This window comes from Amblyomma maculatum, chromosome 8 (assembly GCF_055883805.1).
Source record: "Amblyomma maculatum isolate TAMU_Amacu chromosome 8, ASM5588380v1, whole genome shotgun sequence".
NCBI classification, from domain to species: domain Eukaryota; kingdom Metazoa; phylum Arthropoda; class Arachnida; order Ixodida; family Ixodidae; genus Amblyomma; species Amblyomma maculatum.
Genome location: NC_139351.1, coordinates 73,868,299 through 73,879,127, shown reverse-complemented (window position 1 = coordinate 73,879,127; position 10,829 = coordinate 73,868,299).

The following is a 10,829-nucleotide window of genomic DNA, read 5'->3' as shown; positions in this document are numbered from 1 at the left end:
GGTGTATTAGTTATATATTCATTGAGGGCAAATGATTCACAATGTAGTCATTTATAGAATCGAGACCACAGACGACGAGTGATTCAGAAAGACTTTCGTAAACATACACTCTAGCATTGATTACACCCATCTGTCAACAAGATGGTTGAAAACTTCTCACAATGTAGCCCGGACATATAAATACCTTATTGCAGTGGGATGAATACCGGCGGAGTACACGTGACGGAGAAGCAGCCACAAAGTTGGAGAGCAAATCGAGAAGTCGATCGAGGGGTCTTACCGCTGAGCAGACGGAACGTTTGTAATGTCAAGTGATGGCGCGAAATCGTTAGAAGGGGAAATGATTGTTACATCAGCAGCAAGGCGGCAGCGGGAAAAGCCATCGGCGTCGTGATGCTTGCAGTCGGAGCGGTATACGTGGACATCATATTTCCGAAGGCGAAGAGCATTCTACCAGAAAGGTTTTTAATCCGGAAATGAAGCAAGGCACGTGGTTGTCTAACACTACCTCGAAAGTGTGGTCAAAGATGTTACGGCCGAATTTAAAAAAGCCGAAATAACGGCTACACACTCTCCTTGAGTGACAGAATAATTAAATTAGGCCTTGGTGAGAGTGCGGCTAGTACTGTAGGCCACACGTTCAGCATAGTTGGATCTTGCGCTGTACAAGCAAGGCGCCTAGACCAACACCACTGACATCCATGTGGATCTCGGCAGGTGCTGTTGGGTTGAAGTAACGGAGGATAGGCGGTACCGAGAGGATACGTCACAAAGTACTGAAGGCATTGTCGCAGGTTGGCGACCCCAGTTTTAAAGGACGCAACTGCCGGACATAAGTTCTGTTTCGGGAGCAGTGATGGAAGGAAAATTTTGAATAAATTGGCTAAAGTAAGAACCCAAACCAGGGAAGCTACGTTGATCTTCGAAGGTAGTCCGTCTGGGAAAGGTTGTCAGTGAGAAGTTTGGCAGAGTCTGCAGATGCAACACCTTTGGAGAAAACGTGGTCGAGAATGGTGAGCTGAGTTCTGGTCATCTGCAATCTGGAGTCTGAAAGGCAAGTAAGGACATGCTAAATACGGTAGAGGGGCGTGTCAAAGTTAGGAGAAAGTACGCCGATGACATCGATTTAGCATAGACATGTTTTCACGGTTAGCCGTCATCAGCTCAAATGGTATTCATCATCCGCTCAAAATTTGTACCTGCATTGCAAAAGCAAAAGGTATTACAGTAAATTTTTAAACGCCACCGGGAGTCACGAAGGCTGTTTTGGGGCGATCAGGCGCTTTATTAGTACCTTCCAGTGCCCGGAGACGAAATCTTGTTAAAATAAAAACTCGGCTTCTGGTAAACAGGGGATAGTGTCATCGATGCACGAGAGAGAGCAGGCGTCTTCCGCGTAATCTTATTAAGGCGACGGCAATCGACACAGAAGCGTTTAGAGCAACTTCTATTTTACGAGCACTATAGGCGATGCCCAAGGGCTGCTACATGGCGGAGTGAAAACGTTATGCAGCAACAAATTGATCTTCACTAGCCTGGCGTTTGGTTACAGACCCAGGATAGGAGCTGTCGCACTTGCGCGTGGGTACCGGTGTCGGTGCGATGAATAAGAGTGAGTGGTTTGCACAATGAACTTTAATGAGAGTAGAAGCAGGAGCGGAATTGGTGCAGAAAGTTAAAAAGCTGCGCATGCTGCGGCGGAGTAAGATTGGCGTCGACAGAACGCAGGAATAGGTCTTGTGGAGGAGGAAACGGGCGAAGATGAAGGCGCTGAGTGCAGTCATGATAGAGTGCGGCCTGTTTTAAGGCTCCTAAGAGATCAGGACAGATGCGATGGGCTGAATACTGCCGAGGCATTCACAATAATGCAAATCAGTAGAGGAGTTAAACGGTTAAAGACCCGTAACAAGGAAAACGAGCGTAAATTGTGAGCACAGCGTAGAGTGATGAAAGACACTTATCGTGCAGAAACGTATGGGCTGGTGTGAAGAGCCCAGTTTCATCGGTTACAGAGCCAGAAAGCCACACAAACAAGCACAGAAGAGCACGGAGGAAGGTCGATGTCTTCGGCAACGAGAGTTTTAGCGCTTAAATTCGACGGAGCAGCGTCTGACAAGGTCTCAGACAAAGTCGCGAATCGGACTTCAGCTTGAACAAAATCGATGATAGCAGCGTGACGCGACTTAGAAGGCAGCGGATGAATTCGATTGTGTGGAATGAGTCCTGGATCGTCATTCGAACGGTGCATGCTGGTAAAGTCGTAATGTGGTCAGCGGCGGACAAGCGAAGACAGTATCTAGAAACTGCCATCTTCCCCTTTCTTAACGAGCGACGAAGGTTAGCGCACATTACAGAATTCGCGGCACCAGTTTGAATAAAAGCCATGACAAAAATGTCCTGGAGCGAAACTCGTGTAAGGTTACCAGGTGAACAATGAGGTCTTTGAAAGTTTGATGGAGACTCAGTGCTTGCCACAGAATCTGCGGCATCTATTTTCCCTCCTAAAATTCTGGCCACGTCGCAATGAAGAGATGGACTGGCATGGTAGTGAAGGCAAACGTTGGCTTGAGAGGGTGGAACGTTCTGGCGATGAAGAACATCTTCATGCAATCTAATCACATGGGAGTAATCACACGATGGTGGCCAGTATCTGAAAGCACAAGAAAGTAGTGCTGGCAGCAACTGAAAGCTACGTGAATAGCGGCTAATATGGCCACGCAATCCACAAATTACCACTTAGGATGGTTATCATTTGTGCACCATATGTTGCTTGCTCCTGGAGGTAGATGATATGATAATGCCAGCGCTTGTACAGGCGCTGACGTCGCAGGTAGGTAAGCGTTTGAGGTCTTGCAGGACGTCGGCGTAAGTCGGTGGAACGGCGACAAAGCTTGGGGCGGTGTTAGTGTAAGTCAAAGGAGCAATAACCAGGCGCCGGACGTCGGCCTTAGCGGTGAGGCGACTGGTGATGGCGGACGGAGGAACCGGCCTACCTAGGCAAACTGCTCTTTACTGGTTTGATGGAGAGCAGGGGCCAAAAATGGCGGCTGTTCTTGGGGGCTAGGGAGAAGTTATAGCTGTAGCGCCATCTCATTCTCGAACGAAATATCTCATCTGTTGCAGCAAAAAAGAGCTGCCGTTGGCAGATATCAGTGCAGTAAACATTTCCACCTCCTCCTCGAGCTTCCGAACTCCTCGAAGCTCTGGAAAAGCGTGAAGATTTCATTAACGGTGCTCAGGTCATGGCCTGACAATGACTGCAAAGCGTCAGCATCTATACTTTTCAAGCTTAGCGTTATTTTGCCGGCTTCTAACATGTTATTTCACCCGCTTGCGTATGTAGGCGACATCTTTTATGCAGCCTGTAAAGCTTTCGCCCATCTACTTCGACCGTTCACGCAAGCACTGTTCAGCGTGGAGCTTCCTGACTTCCCGACGACCAAACACATCTGAGAAACTCATCTTAAAGGTCGCCCAACTTCGGATGCCCCCCTCGTGCTTCCGGAATTATAGTTTAGCTACTCTTCTATGTCAGTGCTGTCGGTCCCGCTGAAGATAGCTGGGTCCCGCTGGCGAAGGAGGCCGGCACAGATGACAACCGAGCCCGAATGCACAGCTTGGTGTCTAACTTATTAAGGCATTGTGGATGTCAGAAGAGCGGAGCTGCAGTGCATCAGGATTGATGCTCTTAGCCAGCGACTGCATCAAATGAAGGATGTGGATTACTTTAATGGTACTGATACCGGGAGGAGTAGAGGCAAAAACATTCTTTATATAGTCAAGTAGAACACGCGCAGCGATAATAAGGCAACTGACTAGAATGTTCCACGCGTACTTCTCTCTTCAAAGTTGAAACATTTTGGGCAATATACATGTCAACATAGTAAAACCATAATAAAAACCTAAACATAGCAAAATATCTGGGTACCTCGAACATTTCTGGGTTTTTTGTGGTATGGGATATTTTGTATGGAAAGAGCTGTACAATTTGTTACAAAAATGGGTCATTCCGTGCAATCTTTTTATTTAAACAGACCTGTACTCTAACAGCCCAAGGACTAGAATTATTTTTGTATTTTATTCGTATGGGACATGTTAAGTCGTCACAGGATAAATCTGTATGACGCATAGTGTGTTCTTATGTAGAACAAAACGCTGCTGCAAACACCTCATAGCATATTTTCCCCGTACTCAATAGCATATCTTAAATATTATAAAAAGAGTGCATTTTAAAGTTCTAATTTTTTTTTTTGTTGCAAGAATATATTTGTTACAAAAAGCTAATAATAAATTGGTTCACAGGAAGGGAAAGGCGCAGTAACTGTCACACTTGGTCTGTGGACACTCGAACCGCGCCGTAAGAGAAGGGAGGAAGGTGGGAATGAAAGTGCAAAGAGAGAAAGAGGAGCCGTAGTGGAGGGCTACGGAGTAATTTCGACCACCTGGGGATCTTTAACGTGCGCTGACATCGCACCGCACACGGACGCCACTTCATTTCGTGTGCTGTGCGATGTCAGCGCACGTTAAAGATCCCCAGGTGGTCGAAATTACTCCGTAGCCCTCCACTACGGCTCCTCTTTCTCTCTTTCCACTTTCATTCCCACCTTCCTCCCTTCCCTTACGGCGCGGTTTACCTGTGAATTTAGTAAGCATAGTGCAGAACATGTTTATTTGCGCATTCTATGAAATTGTAGGTGTACAATTTATGTCAAGTGATGCGATTGATTGGACAAATTTGACTTTTATTTGGACGAATTATAATTGACTTCGTATTTTCCTGTTTTTACTATCAAAGCATTAAGGACAGCCATTCATTTAAGAAGTGAATACTTTGCATAATCTGTTAATTGATTAATAGCAATGCATTATCTGACGGAGCTGGGGTTGTTAGGGTGAATATCAAATTTATCTGATTTTTTTAATACGTTATCATCTATATGTATGTTACAATTTATACGACCAAGAAGACTGCCCTCTGGCACGGAATTTTAAAGTTTTATCAAGTTGAAGCTGCAAATATGATAACAATATATTGTAGTCGCGAGCACATATATGACTTGAAATGCTTATGGCATGACACCGTGTACCATAATGTTCGAGTTTAGCAAAAAGGGTATAGTGATTAAGCATGTCTAAATCTTTCGTAATACTACAAAGACTCCAATTTTAGGCTTCTGTGATTGTATGCTGCCTAATATATATTCTTTTGGTCAGGTAAAGAATGCTGCATGAACTTGTTCTTGGTAAACACATATCAGCACTCATTAACAGTAATGTGCTTTAGAGGGAAACTATGCACTTGTTAATGAATTGTGCGTTCTTGCGTCTTGGAGAATAAAGGTAAGACAAATATTGGCCCGTAATTAGTTGCCCTATTTCTGCCTCCTTTTTTTTAGATAACTGCTACCCTGGTAAGCTTTATGTCAGCAGGAAACTGTGGTGTAATTAGGACTATTAAAGATTTCCTTAACAAAGTTTATGCTCTCGTAAGCCATCCTATGTGTCCTAATGTCTACTCTTGAAAAACACTCTGACACGCATAAAAGCGGACGAACATTGCGTTATTGTTATTTCTAATAAATTTCGCGATATTCTGCTCATATTTTACAAGTCGCACAAGTCGTGAGGCACTCACGGCTGGCAAGCATTTCTCGTCACGTGTGCTTCAGTAGTACGAAAACATTTATGATATATTAGTAAAACATTTCCCAAGAAAGTTCAATATGCAACGTCCGAGTCGGTGCTTAAGAGAACAGGCTCCGAGAATAATCACCCTGCACTAATAAATCTTCCAAGGATTTTATGGTAAATAAGCTGCAGATGGTAATAAGGTCTATTTGTTAAGAGGGATTTCATATCCATGTGCATAAAAACTGGCAGATGGTCTCCGATATCTAATACGAACCACCCTATGGCGAGAGGCAAATTATAATTATTGAGAAAAAGGTCAACAGTGCAGAAGATGCAGAGGTTATGTGGCTTGGCTGTTTGTGATGTTCTAGAAGCTGTCGGCTGGAAGCAATATTGACTATTCTTTTTCCACACACATTCCGCACTCATCGCTATAAAGTAACATCCTCTACAAGATAACAAATAATCGGAAAAAATATATATTTATTGTTTCAGCAACACAAAGGAAGTCGTTCTTATTATCCTGTAAGGGCGGTAAAGTGCAGTAATAGATTGATGGCTACAATACACCTTAAGCATCTCAATATTCTGGACGCTGAGAAAGTGTTCTAATTAGACCTGACCCGAATAGCTTTCTCTGACTACAAGTGCATCCCCCCGTACCTCGTTTCGATCTTCGGTTATCAAAGAGTGTAGGGTATCCAGAAATTCGAGTAACGCCACTCTCAATGTGTTACCGCGTTTCAACCACATGACTGCGTCACAAGGGCGTTTAAGGCTCGACAAATGTCATGAATTCAACTATTTTGCTTCAAGCACAGTGCCTGTTCAAGTGTATCATGCGCCAATATTTACTGTGCTCATTATTTCTTACAAATCAGCTTAATTCGCAAGATGTCAAAAGTACGGTTTCTTCCGTTTGTGTCTAGGATCGACAAATGTGTCGGTTTAGCATAGACGCCTTATGCTGTTTTTGATACATAATCAAGCAGATACAGACGAATGACTTTGGATTCGTCAGTTTTGCGTGCCTAAATAGCCCCATTTTTCATCCACATGCACTTCCAGTCTAGTTCCTTTTCCTTCGCTATTGTAGCTCCAAGAAATTGTTTGTTTATATAAGATAGGTGCTTATGTCATAGGCTTGCCATTCAGTACAAAATTCTCTGTAGTCAGCCGCATCTTTTTTTTACTGCTGCAGGATACCATAATATATGGTTTTGCACTTGAATCTATAAACAATTTTAGGTTTCCCAGATTTTTAAGTAGGAACGCGGGGGCAAGCCTCACCATTCCCAGTCTGATCGGCTCTTTGACTGCATCCCTATTGTTTGACAAAATCGCAATGACACTTTGATTTCTTTCCTTCTGTTCACAATAAAAGTGATGTTCACGTCGGTAGGCTTTCTTTTTTTCTGTCTTATCTTTTTAAAGTATAGCAAATTACATACCGACAGAGAACTATGCAATGCTTAACCTACGTTGGTAACGTATGAACGCCAGAGCGGGGATAGGTTTCGCTTGGATTGCTTGCTCAAAACAGCCATGCCTTGCTTCTCATCTTACAAGTGTGTTCCTTTAATCCAACGATTACCTTATGTTTCTCTTCTCTTTTTGCCTTTTTCATCGAAATCGGCGCACAGAAAAGCCATCCTGAAACTTCTTGCCACATTAAAAAAAAAAAAAAAACATTGTTTTGAGAACGAATCTAAATGTAGCCTGTTACAGCGCGTAATTTGGCCATTGCTGTCAGACCCACAGGGTGTCCGAGAACGTTTCGCAGTAAATACAGTTCTTCCCATGCCATTCGCCGTATCAGCATCGTGTCAGTCAAAATGTGGCATTTACTATGCCGCTACTGCTCCTTTCGCCACTCTCTGCTCAAAACTCTATGCGCGGCTGGCGCAATATTCCCACACTACTGTCCCTCTAACGATTCACGGAGTTGACTTAAAAGAATCGGGCTCTTTCACCAACCCAGGGGCCCTGGTATGCCGAAGCACAAGGCCGGGCCCTAGCTTGTACTCATTTCAGAAAGCCGATGAGTGATCTGCCGGTAGTGGGAGTAGAACCCGCCACCTTCCGAGGCCAAGATGGGCACTCTACCTCGGGGCCACGGCTGCAGAGGCATTGCCCGCACTGCTGCTCCTATTTAGATGCCGCCATGTGGAAGAACCATATCTTGGCATGTGGCCGATCGTCCCCTCCAAAAGACAAGCTGGGTGGGTATGCTGCTAGCCCCGTTTGTCGGTGACAATATTGAAGTTATTGAAAAAGGTCACTCAACAAAGGGCCATGAGGAGAGCCTGAACCGCTTTCCTGAGGGTATCTAGATTAACTAAAATAACAGCGAGGGCGTGACTGCTGATGTCTTCTCATTGAATGCAGAAAGGGACAGAGTAAATGACGTCACAGTTCAGCATTTTTTACCGTTCTGCCTATTACCACTTTCAAGCGCAAGTCATCAAGAGCACGAGCAAACGTTCCTGCGTTCGAGTCGATCACTGTGATCATGCAGGGACTATCTATCTAGTCCTTATGGTAGCCACTTGAATTGCCCCTAAGGATAATGCCGAGCGCTCACTTCAAGTTGCAGCATAAATAGGGAACTTCAACTAATATTTGCTGCCATGCAATTCAGATAAAATTACAATGCGATAAAAACCTTGAGTTCAATCAGAGTTCATTTGAAGGTTTTGCCCTTACCATAGTTCTAAGCGTGTAGTGTCCAGTTCTATATGATATTTCCCAAATTCCATTTTATTTTCAAATCTTTATCTGAACAAAAAAGCATTTATTCACACCTTTTTTCCGTTTACTGCCAAAGATCCACCACAAATAACGCTAAGGCACACTAAACCCATTTAGAAACTTATAACGTACAATGATGTGGCAATGCTGCGCGACTACAGGCGACAGATATGGCACCACTTCTGCCAACAATGGCAGGAAAGATGTCAGAACTTCAGTGAGAGTACTACAGATGACAAGGTACCATTTTACGACAGGCTGGTTTTCTGCTGTATTTTTTAATACCGTCATACTGGGTATACTGTCAACATGCAGGGATAAACCACCAGATTACATGTAATAGCACTAGGCCCCGCCGGGGTGGCGCAGTGGTTATGGCGCTCGACTACTGTTCCCAAGGATGCGGGACCGTATATTGGCCTCGGCGGCCGCTTTTTCTTCGCAGCGGAAAACAAGCCTACCATGTACTCTGCGATGATTGTGCACGTTGAAGAACCCCAGGTGGTCTGTCATTGCCTCAGTCGCTTTGGGACGTTACACCCCGCAAACCAAACCAAGCCATACTAGATGCAGATAAGTTACACTGCTTTAACCTGGACATACAGATGTGCAGCGACTAAAGAGAATGGCGTAAGAGAACGTCTTGTTGGCTAGTTGGTGTCTATTCAATATAAATTAAAGGCGCCAAAACAACACGCGCACACACAAGAAAAAAAGAACGGGACAGAGCCCCACTCACTGAGTGGCGCTCAGTTCCGTTCATGTGTGCGCGCGTGTTGTGCTCTATCCCGTTCTTGTGTGTGCGCGTGGTGTTTTGGCGCGTTTAATTTATAATAGAGTGGAGACGTGTTTTCGAGCAATCTGGTTTTCTGCTATATTATTCAATAGGGCTATATGACGTATACCATCGGCATGCAGTCACAACGAAACAAGACTAAATGTTAAAATTATCTGAGAACTGAGGACTGTTCCTGTTTTTCTTGTCGATAGATTTTACGTTACACCTGATTTATTTCGGATTTTCTTTCATTTTGTTGCTAAATAAAGCGGGTGTCCTGGAATGAGGACTCAACTGTTACAGCTTTATTACAGCTCTATTAAGCTTGTTCATTTTGTGAAGGAAAGAAGCCAACAGTCGGCGATGCCAAGGAAAGCATTGGGGATTATGTTTTATGTCTTTTTTTATTTTTACTTGGATAATCACAGAAATGAGTAATGTAATCTGCTTAGGGGAAAGATAATTAAACACAAAGTAGAAGAAAAAACAACGTGCCGACGGTGGGGACCGTGGTCCCCACCATCGGCACGTTGCAAGGCAATACTTCTGAACTCCCTCGGAATAGAAGGCCAACGTGTGTACCACAGCCTCGACGCAACAAGGAGCACCGCAGATCCTTGGGCAAGTGTCACGGCAAATGCTCACGAAGACCCCTTCAATGCTGCTGTCGCAACGCTGGATGTTCGCTTCGCAACAGCAACCAACGACCTGGTGGAACGTCACCGGTTCCGTCAACGCAAGCAACTACCCGGTGAGAATTTTCAAGCCTACATAAACGGTCTACGAGAACTTTTCGCAACGTGCAATTTCGGAACTGCAACTGAAAGCATGATCCGTGAACAATTACTTGAGAGAATAACTTCGCAAAAGATACGAGAGCGCTTACTTTACGAGGGATCGTCTCTCACTCTTCAACGCGCAGTTGATATTTGAAAGCAGATCGAGCAGGCAGAAAGGCAATTAGAAGAATTCAACGTCAGCGCTCCTGTGAACCGCGTGCGAGAAAGAAAAACGGTATTCGACCCCTAGCATGGCACGTGCTACCGCTGTGGTTCGGCTTCCCATCTAGCAAATTTCTCTGCATGCCCAGCAAAAGCCAGACACTGCCGCAACTGTGGAAAGATTGGACATTTTGCAAGCGTCCAAAAATAAAACTGCTAAAAGAAGAGCACCATGCCCGAAAGCAGAGACAGCCAACGCCATTACAATCTTAAACGTCAACGATAAAGATGGGCAACCGAAAGAAATTCGTGCCACAGTTACGATAGGGCAACGTCCTTTTTCTCTCATTGTTGACACTGGGGCTACAGTCCCTCTGCTGAGCGAAGAACATTACCGCAGATTCTTCGCGGATATCTATGCGTTGTTCTCGCCTGCTGTCAACCTCCACAACTACTCCGGAGAAAAGATAAACATCGTCGGATGCTTTCTGGACGACGTGCTTCATGGCGAACCCACCGCCGGTGTGCTGTTCCACATCACAACCAAAGGCACGTCTTTGCTGGGACTCGACGCCATACGCCGTCGGGGGCATAAACATCGTCGGTTCAACTTTAACCTGCCGCAGCGTCGCGCACGCAGACTCTCCCCCCTCGCTCCCCGCCGAGCTACAGGATCAGTTTTCGCACCTCTTCTCGACGGGCCTCGGGCTCGTAAAGAACTTCGTGCA